Source organism: Lepisma saccharinum, chromosome 23, assembly GCF_977018435.1.
Source record: "Lepisma saccharinum chromosome 23, izLepSacc3.1, whole genome shotgun sequence".
Lineage (NCBI taxonomy): Eukaryota > Metazoa > Arthropoda > Insecta > Zygentoma > Lepismatidae > Lepisma > Lepisma saccharinum.
Genome location: NC_139251.1, coordinates 26,635,743 through 26,652,580, shown reverse-complemented (window position 1 = coordinate 26,652,580; position 16,838 = coordinate 26,635,743). Strand labels below are relative to the sequence as shown.

General features: G+C 40.2%; 1 protein-coding gene across 5 annotated transcripts in view; it reads right to left on the bottom strand.

Moving 5' to 3' along the window:
• The window catches only part of raw (NDT-like domain-containing protein raw), a 261,149-nt gene that overhangs the window by 189,729 nt on the left and 54,582 nt on the right, over positions 1-16,838 (bottom strand). Inside the window, exon 1 of one of the 5 annotated variants that reach the window (XM_083144446.1) lies at positions 9,310-9,391. The exons of the other annotated variants lie outside the window; for them this stretch is intronic. The gene's annotated coding sequence lies outside the window, so the exon portion shown is untranslated. Of the gene's footprint in view, positions 1-9,309; positions 9,392-16,838 lie in introns of those variants that run through there. 5 annotated transcript variants of the gene reach the window in all.

Genomic DNA, 16,838 nt, shown 5'->3' with positions numbered 1-16,838 from the left:
GTTTTAGGCCTTTTAGATTTGAAAATGTTAAATTCCCTCGCTTAAGTAAACAAATATTAATTAGTATATTGGTTGTCAGTTTTAAAATAAGAAAAACAGTACGATTATTGCATTTTTTCATTTCATTATCTTTTTATTGATACAATACTCGTATTACTTTAAAAAAAGGTACGGTACAATAGTAAGCTTCAGAAATTTTAGAAAAATTAAATTGAAAAGTTCCTTTGATGCTCCAGCAGTAACGGTTGACTCAACACAAAAGTAATTTTACGTTTTTCTTTCTTCAAACTGTACACATCAATCAAATCGTTTAAGACACCGCTATTGCGGCGCAATTACCGCACATTCAATCATGCCAAACGTCAAGATTTGCGGTATGGCTTCATAACAAAAATGTAGTAACTGACCTTAATCATGTGTTATTTTTTTAGTCTTCTTTAAGTTGGGGGGCCAGGTGCTCACAAGATAGGATAAAGTAACAGCATTGTATTTAATATTAAAAATTGAGGTTTAGAGGCACTTTCACATGGAATGTTCCTACAAGCTGACTTGCATGGACTGCATGTTATTGTTTTGCAAAAACTGGGGTCTACATGTACGCCGATATCGAAATTCCTCTCATTACTACGAGAAACTGAACGATCAGATATGATTGGTTGGTTCATTGATTTGGTGTTTTAAGACCCACTTTATGCACAGTTAGGTTAATCGGGGCTGGGCCTACAGTTTAAAGTGGGATCCGAACCACTATGTGTCTCCAACGGGTATCGAACCCGGGACCCCTTGATTACAAGGCAACAACGCTACCACTGCGCCATCGGGGAGGCCCGATCAGAGGAGTAAAATGAATAAATAAAGAAACAAAAGGTATTCTTTCAACGGGTCTCGGGGTAAACTTGGTGATAGAAGACAAAAACATTACAGTCTTCAAATATATTAGGCATAATAATGTGTCCAAAAACCTGGCAGTTGGGAGGGGCGATCGCTCCTATCGCCCTCCCTGTGGAACTACGCCTGCTCACTGTACAGTGGCAGACTTTATGAATTCGAGATTCGACGACCCCAGGCCAAGAAGAAGACACACTTCCGTTAAATCGAGATGAGACAGAGACTTCAGCCAACAACTTGAAAATTTCACCTGTGCAAAAATTAATTTACTCCACAAACACATTAGTTGGCTGGCTTAACTGATTGGTTATAGTGTGTGTGTCCTTGATTTGATTTATTTATTTTACTTCACTTCTCTTCAACCACTTTTGGCTAATCGCGAAGATGAGGATGAATGATGATATCATGGAAATGATGAAGGGTCACTCACAAAGAACATTCATGCCCAGGGGTGGATGTGTCGCATATTGTGTTTATCAATCGTCAATCAGAAAAAAAATATTCTTTTTTATGTTTGACGCCTCGTTTCGCCGTTACGAACACATGAAAAACTTAATTTTATCCTCGATGTATGCAACCACGTTGTACACTCCTGTGGCACATGCTTCAACTGTAAACCTTACAAAATGTGCCACTTTATGTGAACAGGAGTGTACAAATGCTCAGTTGTTACCAATAGATTCACTTTGGAATTACAATGACCAAAATATTTGGCCCACGTGTAAATAATCAAGCGGAACGTATCTCTGTGTAAAGCAATTTCTCGTCGTCAAATATAACACTTCCTACTTTACTAAATTCTGGAAGAGTAAATGTGATGTCGATTTCGCAGCAGCGCGATACGACGCCAGGGGTCCCGGTTTCGAATCCTGGACTGGTCATGGGTGTTCTTTGTGAGAGTCCCTTCATCAATTTCATTAATCATATCACTCATCCCTATTACTGTGATTAGCCAAAAGTGGCAGAAAGGGACGTGAAATAACAAAAATAAAATAAATTGTTCTTGCATTCACATTGTCACTGTCAGCGATACAAAAGCCAAAGATAGTCTTATTCTCGCCTTGCTTCTTATGCAACCAAACAAGTAGTTGGATTAAGATGGTTGCATACAGAGAAGGAAACAAGGGCCCTTGCCCACTAACCCACGGTAGGTATTAAAGTTGGAATGGGAGCTTGTGAGAATAGCGAACAAGTCAAAAAAAATCCGTGCAAAACTTCCGGCCTGTTAAGAAATCTAAAACTTACCAGGAAACAGAAAGTTTGTAAAGGTTTGATTGGAGTCCACTTTATGCTCAGATAGGCCAATCAGGACTGGATCTGCCGATCAGAACCACTGTGCCTTCATCAACGATCTAACCTGGGACCCTACTAACTACTATGGAACAACGTGATGTATTTATTTCGGGTTATGAGCGTTGTAGCTTAGAGGAGCGTTCCAGGCAAATGTTTACTGAGGAAAGTGTTTGAATTGTCGGAAACATTGGTTAACTATGATGTGAATAATGAGAACATGTTGTTATTGAACTTATGTCTCTGGCTAAGAGACTGCCAGCGGTAATATTCACCGTGAGCACTCATAAAGCCGACTGGTGCACGGTGATGTTCTGCTATTTCATTCGTCTACTATATTACAAAGATAAGTGTGTATGTTTTATGGCGTGACGCTAAGCTCACCAACGCGATTTATAGCTTCCGTTAGTATCTCAGTTGGAAACAAATATTGGTCTGGCCCAAACAGTCGAAAAAGCAGCTACGCACAGAGAAGATACTGAGAGAAGAGCGCACCGAAAGGTACAGAGAGAGAAAAAAAGAAAAGGCGAGGGGAGAGAAGAGAAGACAACAAAAGAGAGAAAATGAGATGGATACGAGAAAAAAGCAAGCAAAAGAGAGTATTTGTATCGTATCGTACCCAAGGTATTGGGTAAGAAGTGTCAAGTCTTAACATAGCAGAGAAAGGAATGCTGAGTAAGTAATCAGGCAAAAGTTAGGTGATTGACTTGGGAGGCGAATGTGGCATGCGAGTTGGAAGGGAGAGAGAATGGAGAGTTGGCGAGAATACAAGAGAGAGTAAGGACGGCAGATTGTGAGAGAGAAGGGTAGTGGGTAGCGATTATTGGACAATGTGACGTGAACAGATTTAATTCTGACAGGAAGGTTGGACAAGTGACAATTGAGAGGACAAGTATGGAAATAACCTTCATCTATTTGTGAGGCAAGTATTATCCTCTTCTTACCAATATCCATATCGGTTCAGTCATGGAGAGCACAGAAACCCAATTACTGTACGTGTGAATTCTTTGGATGTAACCTTTCGCATACATTATACTTTAGGCTAATCGAGATATAACCATCTGAAAGATGAATGACGGATAACTACACCACCCAATACAATCTAAAGGTTCTTGGTTCGATCCCATCGCAGTTTTAACATTGCGATACGGTATTTTTGCTTTTAACGTCGTTTTTCTGCCACTTTTGGCAACGATGAGGATGAGTGACGAATGGATGAAACTACTGACACCCATGCCCAGGCCGGGATTCGAGTCCGGGAACTTCGGTACCGAGATGGAAAGCGTCAGGACCGTAGCGAGGGGCAGGCTATTGGGGGCTGAAGCCTAGGGCGCCTTTAAAAGTATTTCTTTAAAAAAATATAAAAAAAGACAACAAACCGGTGTTACTCGACCCTTGTTCCCATTGAAAATTTTCAAGTGTTGAAGTTACCCCTAGATACTTCCTTTGGAGGGTCACCAGACGACAAGTGTCACCCTTGAATTGAACTCGATAAAATTATTCTTAACCCTTTTTTTCTTGTAGGCTGATATTCTGGTAACATATTGGTGGAATTTTCTGTTTCCCAAAAGAGTGGCAATAGTACGTCTTTAACGATGATCTGCAGACACTACGACATAACTGAAATTTTCTGAAATATGCTAAACTTTTTTATTTTTTAATCAGAAATGCAAATCTTTAAATATAAACTTTATCATTTTCATGAGTTTTTACTTTGTTTCTTCATTTCAAAATTTGTAGGACGTAAATATCACAAACCATTGCGTACCATGGCGAAAGTGGCACATACAATGGCGGTGCTAGGGGGGGAGAGGATGGGGACAGGGCGCCAAACCACAATTCTGCCTGGGGCGCCAAAATATCCAGCTACAGGGCTGGGAAGCGTCACCGAGCTGGCGAAGAGGAAAACATAGGAAGGGAGAGAAAGAAGGAGGAAAAAAAGCGAGGATGGAGAATGAGCGAGAGAGAAGGGACAGAAAGCCAGAGTGGGGGAGAGAGAGAAGAAAAGAGAGAGAAAGGATAGGAGGGACACAGAGGGGAGAGAAAAGAAGAGACAGAGAAAAGAGAGGGGGTGAGTGAAAATAGAGAACGGCGAAGAGAGGAAAGAAATTTCAGCGAGTTAAAAAAAATAGAGATTAAAATTAAAAGCAGTGACCAGTAGAAAAGGACGGCACTGAGGAAGGGGGGAAGGTGGTGAGAGAGATTTTAAGTTTTGTATAGGCCGAATGCCCTAGTTGGCATTGGACTGGCTACTTGGTTGCAATGATGGCTGACAGGTTGGCTGCTATAGTCGTTTTCACGTTCAGAAGACACAACGGCGCTTATGGAGAAACCGCACAGTGTTGCCAATACAGTGCTAGCTCATGTCGCCGGGAAATAATGACCTTCCTTCACAATGAAGGTGTTACGTATTTTGTATATAGTTATAATGATAATTATATGTAAATATTAATATTATACTGTGAACGTTACAGTTACCCTTTTTACTATGATCCATTGCGATCACTACACACGCGAGTGTAATGCACGAATATAACACTTCAGAAATCACTTAAAAAAGTAAAAATCACTGAGCGCTCACACAACTGAAAACACTTTTTCGAGAGAGAAAAAAATTCTAAACAGACCAAAGCAGATCTCTCACTCAAGTAAGGGGAACCTGGCACATGGGTTAGATTCAAGTTGCAACCCAAACAAACAAATGAGTTATGGCCCACGTGAACTGAAAAGACGTGAATGACTCAAGCAAGGCATGTCATATTTCTATCTTGAAGCCCCATATTTTGTCACGTGTTGGAAAGCCTTTCAAAGGTTAATATGGTGTCTATGAATTTATGTGTACGTTGGAAACTGAAAGGTGATCTTCATTTCAGTATTAATGTCGACAGTAATGTAAACAAAAACAACGTGTATTTGCGACAGCACTAATGTTGCTCACAACAGCAGCATTGGAAATAATTGTCAATTATTAAATTTAAGTAATTTCAATTCTATTATAACAAACTGCATGAAGTTCATATTTTTGCTGAATGGAAATAAAATAACAACTCGAAAACTTGATGGTGATTAGCCGGAATGCTGCGGTGAGCCAGCTCAAGATGGCCAGACAACGTCTCCTTACTTCGCGCGCGGTTCGGGTTAAAAACAAACTCCAAATGCATGGAAGTAATATTTCTGGGAACCTTTGAGTGGTTATAAAAAATAATTTCATTATTTTCTCCACAACTTTGTCGCTGGAAGTTTTTACTTGGAATTACAGAACAAAAAATGGCCAGTGACGACATTTTCTACTGCACGAATATAAAAAATCTCCACATACTTTATTTGAATATTTTTTAATGCAAATATGCTTTAAAGTATTGATAAATTCTGAGTACCACCGTCACCTATAATAATTAAAAAACAGTGTCAATTTTTTTAATAATGAATGCTTCAATTTTACGGCATGTTTCAACGTTAGGAATGTGTAAAAATTGTGTTTTCACAGAAAATTTGCGCTTTTAATTTATCTAAAATTATGTAAGCAAGTTACCAGTTATTTGTGTTCACCATCGTATTCTCTACAAAATTTCCTGCAAAATTGCAGGTACCGATTTTACTTAAGCTAAATTTGTAAATCCAGAAATTTCACAACAGTGCGCTCGTATTTCCCATAAGAAAAGCATTGCCCATAAGAGCCCATTGTGTCTTCTGAACGTGAAAACGACTTTAGACTGGTTTTGGCGACTAGAGCGTGTTCTAATTGCAACTGGCTTCTCTGCTAGCTGCTGTGGTAACAGCCAATCAGAGCAAAAATTTGGTTTGGAGAGGTAAAGGGTCTATTGCCTGTGCTTTCCGAATGTTCCCGCTCGACGGAAAAAAATGAAGTGTATTCGTGTTCACTAATATTTTGACATTTATATGTATTTAATAATGGTGTATTTTCAAAAAATATATTTAGTAATTTACTTTTACATTTAATAACATTATAAATATGTGTATTATATATGGGTGTAAAACATGGTAAGTGGCCTTTTGGTCATTTTTGAGTTACAAAGTAAAATGTGCCATTCTTCAATTTTTGAGTGAAGTTGCCATGTCATACAATTTGGATTGGACTCAGTGAAGCCTTCTGAAATTGGTAAGCACAACGCGAAAATAATTTATCTACAGTGTAGCTCTAATAAGTCCTCCTCGGTGGTCGTGCGGTCTAAGGCGCTGTGCTTTAGACTCCGACTACGGGACGGCATGGGTTCGAGTCTGCCTGGGTTCAGTCTCTATATTCCTTTTCCGGAATGTCTGGAGTAAGAGAACGCGAACGCGTCCTGCGCGCACGTTGCGGTGTGTGCCTCGTCCAATGAGCGCGCGGAGGGGAAGGGTCGCGCGGGAGGGGGGACTCGACTGGGTATTCGCAGTCCAGTAGTTTTGTGGGAATTCTGCATTCAGGAGAGCGCCGCATAGTCTGGCCCCGCCCACAAGCTTTCGCCTCTGCGCGTCCCTACTCCAGACATTCCGGAAAAGGAATATAGGTAATCGGCCTGTGTATAGGACCGGTGGCAACCCATCATTGTGAGGAAATTGGGGAGGGTGTGGAAAATTTTTGACGGCTGATGGTTCGACGTGCTCACCCCCCACGTTACCCCATTACTGGTTGAAGATCTCCACACCTCTCGGTAGGAGAGGACTGTATAGCCACGGGTTGTTATAGCCGTAATAACGTTTTTTTCTTAATGAACTCAGAAATGACCAAAATGTCACTTAACACCCGAGTCCTTCATATATAAACATATTTGTGTGTGGTTAAGTTCTTCCTCCCCTCACCAGTCTTCTGTGTTTTCGCTCCCAGTGAGGGGGGAGGAAGGGAGGGCGGGGGGGAGAGAGAGAGAGAATTGTCTAATCAGCACAGACAGCATCCTTCTGCGTATCACCTCAGCAGCCAAATTGCGTCTGTAGCCCTTCGCACTGGTTACACGCCACTTCCTTTCGGCGGAGATCTCAACGACGCGCACGCTCCTCCCACACAAAAGTTTTCCACCGCCTTATTGGCCACACGGCGCTCTGACGTCATGTTTATTTACCACGCAATGACGTCAGGCCGCACAAGTAACTTCTCTTCCCGGCAGTGCCATGTTTGGGCCACCAGACACATCCGATTTTTCGCAATGCCCGAACGTATAAGCTGTTACAACTTGTATCCGTACAAGTCAACTATGTTGTTTAAAAAAAAATGAGTGAACGACCTTTGTGCACCTTACAATTCTGGAACTCGTTGTCAAAATCAGTTTGCTCGTCAGGTATTTACACACAGTCATTTGTTCCTTTCTCAATTTTGCCATGGGCAGCTACGGATGAATTGAGTAACATCAATCTGATTAAAACACTGTTGCAAGTTCCTAGTAGCTCTTGTGCACCAACAGGGTGCAAATGTTCAACAAAAGTCACAAAATCTCTGACATTTTTATTCTTCAGACCCATTACCCATTGCCTAATCATACAATATCGTTCGTACATAAAAAACACACAGCGCAGAAGAAAACCTTGGAATAAAATTATATGAGGCAGTGGCGTGCCCAGGATTTTAGAAGACAGAGGCGGATTACGTACATTATTTTCAGTAGTCAGTCTTCATTTTGCCATCTTTTCTTGCCTTTGACGTTATTTTCTTAGGAATACTGGGCCAAAAGGGAGGTTATCACCCCACAAAACCCTCCAGGGCACGCCACTGATAAGAGGATGCCATAAGATTTCAGAAACCATAAACTAAATTTAGTTTGCTTTGCTAATTTTTTTAAGAAATGTGTTAGTGTAGTAGATTTTTTTTCACCCATACCCTTGATACATGGTGCCCTAAAATTGTTTTCTTCGTTCCATTTTTCTGCCACTTGGTTGATCGCGAAGATGGGGATAAAAAACTGGTTGTGAGCCCAGGCGCCAGAGCCTCGTTGGTCTGCAAGAATGCAATGCAGGGTGTACTACATAGGGAGAGTTTAACATATGTGTGTCTTTTCTTTAGCCTATGTTTCAGTCTGCACTAACACGATCTGTGCTTAGAATCCAGTTTAATTAACTGTGTTTTGAGTTCCAATCACTTTGTGTGTACAAAGCAGACCAAACTTCGAAAAGGTCTTGATGAGACATGTGGCTAAAAAGACTTTCTTAAGGTAGAAAAACGTATAAACTATGACTGCGCCGTGGGCAAACTTCCACGCGTGCCAGTCTCTAATATGAAAGTTCTGGGTTCAAAACTTGGTAAAGACACATCCATACAATATGCATCGAAAAAAGAAGTGTTTCAAAATCATCACCTGTTGCTAAACCAAAGCGCTGGGTATCGAGCATCGAGTTCTAGTTTGTCTTTGTGACGTCTATCTCGACAAAGTTTATGCACAGGTAGGCGCATTTCTTCCACATTTGGCTAATCCCGATGATGAGACCGGATCAAGAAAGTGTGGGGCGTTACCCCCACACCCCCTATACGCCTTCATGGCGTGGTGCTAAGCACAGGGGAGCACTTTACCTTTTTTTTTTACCTTTATCGCGTCATCATATCGGATGACATTGATGAAGGGGCGCTCAATAAAGAACACCCATCCCAGGCCGGGATTTGAACCCGGGATACCTGGCGTCGTAGCGCGCTGTGATAACTACTCCGCCACGAAGGCTAGTGCGCCTTCACAGAGTATCGAATCCAGGACCTCTCGATTACAAGGCGACAGGGTTTCCAATACATCAGGAGACCCGACAGTTTATTCTCGTCAAAGCCATTAATCTAGTTTTTAAGCAGCATTAAAATACGTTTTTGCAAACAAATAATTAAGGGCAATGGCATCACTTTGGAAATATTGCGTACTGGCCTGCTGTGCGAAAGCGAATTGTTTAAAAATTGCAGCTTCAACTTGACAATGCGGCTCAGTCTTGTTGAGAAAGTTTATCCTTAGAAATTAATATTCGCGACAGATGACTGTCTCTAAGTACGAGAGAAACCACGAAAAGACACAAAACTTTGCCAAACTAAATTTAAACGAACGCAAAATTTTGCGGAGGGCGTGGAAAATTCGGAAAAAGTTCGTGAATGAAACGCTCTTGACGGCGTGCAACAATAACCATACGTGCTTGCTAACACATTGCCAGGCTACGAAGCAAAGTACATACCTGGTTCGTCAAGACGTCACAACAAAACAAAACAGCGTGATCGAAGTCGGGAGGAGACGTCCAGGCTCCACAAACGGCGCCGTGCGGATTCGATCGATGCAGGGCAGGAAATGACGTTTCGGATCACGTGGGTCGGCCTACAAGTATGCAAGGGACGGGGACACCTGTGTTCTCCTAAGCTCGCACGAGGAGTCCCGAGGACTTGTCGGAGAAATGGATAAACAACGGCCAAGAGGAGTTTTTTTTTTTTTTTTTTTTTTAAACAGGTAGCCTTTTGTTTGGTTTTTGTTTGCGAAACAAAGGTTCGCTGATCTTGACTGATTACACGGTCGATGGCGTTGAAACTATGCTGTGCGTGGGCCAACAGACTGTCGCACGGTAACGCACATTACTTCAGCTGGTAATTCCGAAACCGTGAAAAAAAAAGTAGACGTCATAAATGGGTATTACTGTTGTCTACTCACTACTGACCACGAGTGGATCTGCGTTCGAAAAATGAAGATTAGGTTATCTGATTCAAGATTCGGATATCTGATTCAGGATTGGAATTCGAATGTCTTAGCTGGGGTAGGAACTGAATAGAAATGCTAAGCCCATTTTATGCACAGATAGGCTGATCGGGACTGGACCTACAGTTTAAAGTGAGATCCATAGCACTGTGCAACGTACCAGAGGGTAAGGAATTCGGATATCTAATCCGGGATCGAAATTGGGATATCTGAGCCACGGATTGGAAATGGGTTATTTGAGCCATGGATAGAAATTGGGATATCTGAGCCAGGCATTGGAATTGGGATATCTGAGCCAGGCATTGGAATTGTGATATCTGAGCCAGGCATTGGAGTTGGGATATCTGAGCCAGGCATTGGAGTTGGGATATCTGAGCCAGGCATTGGAGTTGGGATATCTGAGCCAGGCATTGGAGTTGGGATATCTGAGCCAGGTATTGGAATTGGTACATCTGAGCCAGGGATTGGAATTGGGATATATGAGCCATGGATTGGAATTGGGATATATATGAGCCATGGACAGAAATTGGGATATATGAGCCATGGATAGAAATTTGGATATGTGAGCCATGGGTAGAAATTGGGATATCTGAGCCAGGGATAGAAATTGGGATATCTGAGCCAGGGATAGAAATTGGGATGTCTGCCAGAGATAGAAATTGGGATGTCTGCCAGAGATTGGAATTTGGATATCTGAGCCATGGATAGAAATTTGGATATCTGAGCCATGCAATGGAATTGGGATATCTGAGCCAGGGTTTGTAATTCGGATTTCTCCAGGATTCGAATTCCAATGGATTGGAGTAATTTTGGACACGAGGTCAAACACTCATCTCTACTTGATACCTAACAGTTGTCAACGTTATTAAAAGCGCTGCATTTCTAGAGGAGTTCTAAGTTTTTCCTTCAAACTTGACGCACACACTCCACGGTAGCAAAGCAGTTGTGTCTCCGGAACAGTCACAATATAAGCGTACACTTCGCAACATCTTATTTGACCGCCCTGAAAAAATTTCAAGTCCGGAATTCGTAAATTTGGCAGCATAGCGCTTCAGAGCCAACTAAGAGTAGCCAACTTCGCAACATTTCTTCTTCCTGAATGAAAACGCTCGTGATTTTTTTTTTCATTCTTCCACATTCCATAAAGTAAAGATACCCTAAAGCAGTAATAAAATATGTGAGTAGACAATAGAATGTTAAGTAGGAATACTAATGTTGAAAATATTTCAAGATTCTTCGTTCTGAATTTGAAAATAGGTAAATGTATGTGCATTGTGAAACACTGAACAGGTTCTCATCCACCTGGAAAGAATTGCGGTCACATTTGAATGCAAGAAGGCAAATTTATGATGATTTAATGCGAAATGTTTAGTAAAGATACCTTGCACAACACCAAACGATTCTGCAAAGTGTGTGTATTTTCCTTGGTTCTTGGCGAAAAATGGTTCGAAACTCCGGCACAATGTTGCTTCAACTGAGATTAACATGTTTTACTGAGCTTTTTGTTAGCAATCTCCTGGAGTAGTTGGTTAGCCGACAGCACTTTGGTTTTTACTGTTTTTGTCAAGATCGAAACATCGTAGGTTCAAATCCCACCCTTTCCTTCTTATTTTTTATTTTTATTTACCGAGTACGAAGTGTTCTAATAACGTAATATAATATTATATGATATTACTGTAAATATTTATGCGAAGCATGTTCAGTGGCGGCGATTGGGTTTCAAAACTGATGGGGCAAGGTGAGGGGGAGGGGGGTGAGGGCAAGGACAGTTTCGTTCCCTTGGTAGATAATGTTTAGCATAGTGCTGGGTCATCTGCCCCTCTACACTGCTTAATCGTCGCCACTGTGCAAGCCTCAAGTAATGCTTCTACTAATGTTTTTAATCTTTCAGTGATTGGGAGGGTTTTCGGAAATACTTTTCCTTTCATTCAGCTGTTATAAGTTAACACATATTAAGAACTTACATGTCAACTTTCTGCATCCGGAAATGCTGGACATAAATCGCATAAATACCAACGGAAATATCCAAGAAACGTAGATAAGCATTCTCGTCCAAAACCGTTTACTTCCCGAAAAAGATTTTGAAAAGAAGTAGGTTTGAACCCATGACCTTCCATTCCATAAGCAAACAATCCCCCTATACCACACGGTTCACGTTATTTTATGCACTCGGTTCGGACCCACTTTAAACTGTAGGTCCAGTCCCGAATAGCCTTACCAGAGCGTATAGAAGGAATAGTGTGTGCACTCCCTGAGTTGCCGTGGTCCACCGCCTAGATGGCAGTGGTGACGTTTGAGACGGCGCGGAAGATGCTCGCGTTGCTTACATAACTAACTACATAAGAAACAAAAATGCACGCTACTTACGTTTGGAGAAGAGCTCAGCAGCTGGATAGTTTGGAGAATTTCGGAGGTGATTTTGCTGTCTTCGAGGCACTTAATTCCTTTCTTATCTCCTTGGTGCGGAAGAAAAATCGACATTTCAGATAGTGAAATACGAGTTTAGGTAGCGTACGCAGCACATGATCTTCACAGCATCCTAATTGCGAAGTTTTTACAGCAATTATATTTAAATTGTCCAAACACTCAAAAAATATATCCCCCCATAAACTATTAGCACATTATAATTTCTCTGCAACAACATCTTCCACTCGTAACAGCACATCATAAACACTTTTCGATGCATTGGTAAGGTATTTACAGCCGTCACCCGAACCATAGTCTTGGACAGGGTCGCCGACTTGTCAAAATTATTGGGGGGGGCTCTGATCACTGAAATAAATTAATGAATGAATCACTCTCCCTTTTTTAAGTTTTGGCCTCAGTGTTCGGAATCTCATAAAAGCCCATGAATTTCTCAAAAATTTTAACAATACTCATAATTACATACTTAGTATATAATAATAAGTCATGTGTTTTGCTGTCTCTGGTCATAGCCCCCCCCCCCCCAAAATTGATGGTTTAGCGGTCTCAGCCCCCCAAAGTTGATGGTCTAGAACATTTCAAATGTGAATTTAAAGTTAAGTTCATGGGGCACAATTAAGCCCCATGGAGTCGGCGCCTATGGTCTTGGATTAGCGTAAGTGAGGCAGGTACGTTAGTTGGTTCCCCGTGCAGAAAAGTTGTACACAGTTTACAATGCGTCACTTTTGAAATATACCGTACTGTGTATCCTGCCAAATGATACACCAAGTATTCTTTACCAACACTTTGTTCATTTAAGTACGGTATGTTGCTTTCCCAGTCCGGTATTTGAATTTCATCTTCAACAATGGAAATTTTTTCCCTTAAATTATTTTCAGCTTGCTTCTTCACCGAAAGATTTTTATTTTCGGTTGCTCTTGCCAGAGTTCGCATTTCATTAACAAAAGACGTCAGAGGACACTGTATTCACAGTTTCCGCCCGAAAATAAAGCAAGTTTTGCTGGTACGTAAATTGATAACACATATGTAAGTGCAGAAAATCCACAGTGGAGGGATGATCACCACAAGTGAACGACCGCAATATACCAAAATGGCGTTCTAGAGGATCTTGATTAAATTTTCCTGTCAAAACGTACTTGTAATTGTTCTTCCACAAATATTCGGACACTTCTAAAGTACTTTCTAAAGTCACTCTTAAGGACTCAGCGTTTTTTTTCTGAAGCGAAGGAATTTCGATTATCTCTAAGGACAGCATTCCATTTTATTAAAGTTGTATGTGCTTCTGATCCTTTATATATTGCCTGTGCAGGAGTCATATCCAGATCTACAGCCGGGTACGAAACACGTAGGCATCTTGTAGTTTTCGCTCGCTGCTGTCTCAAACACAATAATAATGCGTTGAACACAACACAAACTAGTCACAACGGATCAATCACAAATCTAACGACACTAAACTGAATAACGTAACAACGTTGTCATTAATAAAAGTACACAATGTTATTCTAGCACAACACAACACAACGCTCTACATAATGCGCGGCCGCACTGCAAGCAGAAGACGCTCGTCGCAAGCGAAGGTGCTGCCAGTGTTTCGGTGGGGCACCGCTCTATTCACTTGGCTTACGGGAAGAAACCGAAGTGCGCACACTTCCTCTTCTATACGCTCTGGCCTTACTATGCATAAAGTTGACTTAAAACAAAACACCTAATCAACCAATTCATCTAATTTCAAATTGGGCCTTTTATGATACTGTAGTCGGCCAGCATCCGAAAATACAGTTCTGCTTCGCGTAGTCCAGAGTGTAATTGCATTTAATATTGTGACTAATTTTACTTTAAAACTACAGATTTAAGCGATAATAGTGTCCAGAAAAAGAAGCTCAAAGTAGATCTTCACACAAAGTATTTTAATCCATTGCCAAACATTTCAGTTAAGAATAATATTATGCTTTTCCAATGACCGTATTTTCGATTCATGGTGAATTTGCCAAAAGGACTATGTCAAGAAATCTAAAAATGTAAGTTTTACTAGTAAATGCATTTAAAATGCACGAAACAACAGGGGAGGAGAAAAATAAACCTCAAAAATAAGTAAAAATGCAACAAAACTGTTAAAAATACTGACAAATAAACTAAAAGCCAAAAAAGCCCGAAAAATGCAAAAAAATGTAAAATAGAAAGTGTTTTCCGGCTCTAACTGAAGGGAAACGGACATGATATCAGGTTTAGCATTGTTTTTAAGGGTCAGAAAAGAAGTTGTTTTTTCATCAACTTCCGGACCCTAATTAGTAATTATGACCATTGAAAAAGTTGGAGGTAGCTTACTTAAAATTTTCTTGCTGAGGGATCGTATCGTCCCATATCTTCACTTCATAATAAAGAAAAACATCAAGTCCATATTTCGAAAATGACTTGGAGTTTTCCACCACGAAAATATGTTTTTCATAGTTTGAAGGTCGTTAGTAGCTATTACCTTTCAAGGTTTCCATTGTTTTAATTTCACACATATTTTATATTTCAAACGTTCCTCTCTCTTTTCATACAGTCTTTGGAAAAAAGCTGAAGTTTCTTGTCAATCGGGGTCTGGTTCAAATTACTCCTTTTCGCTCTCCTGTTCCTACTTTAAACAACCAACAAAATACTTCGTAACTAAACGATTGCTTGTTCAAAACACGGAATTTTTACACAATTTACAAAATATGACAAAACGCCAATAGACATGTTCATCATTTTTCCCTTTCAGCGTTTCTCGATTTTATCTGAATTCGTTTCCTCATGAAAATTATAATGAGGAAATTATAGATATGACATTATGTGTGAATTGGTTTCTTCAAACTGGTAACAAATTTTAACATGAGCTACCTGGAGAAGAGGTAGCGTGCTTGATTCTTACGAGGGAAGTCGTAGGTTCGATTCTCCACCTAGGCAGGATTTTTTTTCAGGAGTATATCGTTGGGTGTAAAGTTTATCCACCGTGCTAAGAAGTTAACATTGGTCTCTGTATTTCACGAGAGGAAAGGAAATGTAAGAGAAAGTTATTTCGATGATAGGAGGAAGTCACATGCCACGTGGAATGCGCAGAATCAAGTTACATAGAGCTAAGTCTGTAATGGTGGTTTCGAATATTGCAAAGTTAGTGCTGAAAGTTTGTTATATCTGATACTCGTACTTTCTGTTCAATGAAGACAAACATTTTAGATACGAAGCAGTGAGGAATTAACGATCATTATGAGGTTTTGAATTTTTTGTTTGTCACTCACTATATAAATACTTATTAGTAGTTTCTTATCGAATCGGCCTTCGTCGCAATAACAATTTGTTTATGTTTATTAGCGATTTACTATTATTTTTAGACGCATGGTAAGATGGTGGTGAGGGGATTGACAACAGTCATTACGAAGGAACGGACATAAAATTACCAATCTTAGCAATTTGAACTCATAAAACGCTCTCCTTCATTACAGTACTTCACAACATCACTACTTAACATAACTGTATATCTTTTTTTAGTATATCGAAATCAAATAATCAATATTTTAGGTATCAGTGAAGAACAAACAATACATAACTTAAATAAAATTACATTTTGCACCCTGAATACATATATGTGATTTGTGAATTAATCATGATGTGTGTGTTAACACAACATATGAACAATAACTAAAAATAAAAGTTTTAACTTTAAATCCTGGAAATCTCCAACTTCTAAGGGGAAATATGCGCAGAAGGGACGTTCCTTAAGTGTGGATCGGATTCATTTTTTTAAATATTCTAATATCAACGGTATCTGTTCAGCAAACAAAAAAAAAGAAAAAAAGAAAGAGGAGAGGGCGGGATTTGAACCCGTGACCTTTCACGCTTGATGAAAAATAAGGATAGCAGCGCCTAACCAATTGCTCAACGTTAACTTTATGACGTTATACCCTTAAAAACATGTTGACGTTTATGAAGACTCCCACCTTCCTGTGTTTCAAGCACATTTTCTCGACAAGTCGTGTAAAACATATGTTTTTGAGAACTGTTCGATATTATGCAAGGTATTGTAAATAAAATGTCGCATAAACTCCTCACAAATTTGCTTCTTTCTGCACAAACATGATGGCAATTTCCTCCAGGTGGAGAAAAACTCTATTCAGTGTTTCAAACCCCCTAAATTTCAAGTCGAGCAAGCAGAATCGTAAATATCTTTCAAGGTTCTTTTTCGAATTTATTATTTCTGTTTGATTGTGTATTATAATAGCGGTTTATAGTTTCTAAGTTCATTAAAGTGTTAAATTGAAAACCTATAACCGCAGCGTTTTTTGTTTACTCAAAGTTGGCTACTCTCACCTGGAGCAGAAGTGCAATGTTGCTAAGTTTACGATTTCGGGACTTAGAATTCTATCGGGGCGGTCAAATAAGATGTTGCGAAGTGTACAAAATTTGCGAAGTAAAAACATAAAGTCAACAAGTAATAATTCTCATTGTTCGAGTACATTTCGGGGGCTCAAGACCGACACGAAGAATGGGATGAAGAAAAATTTTGAAAAGCAGTCCTTATCCATATCGTGTGCAAGAGCATACCAACCCCCACCCCTCTTCCCCCGCGTCCGGCAT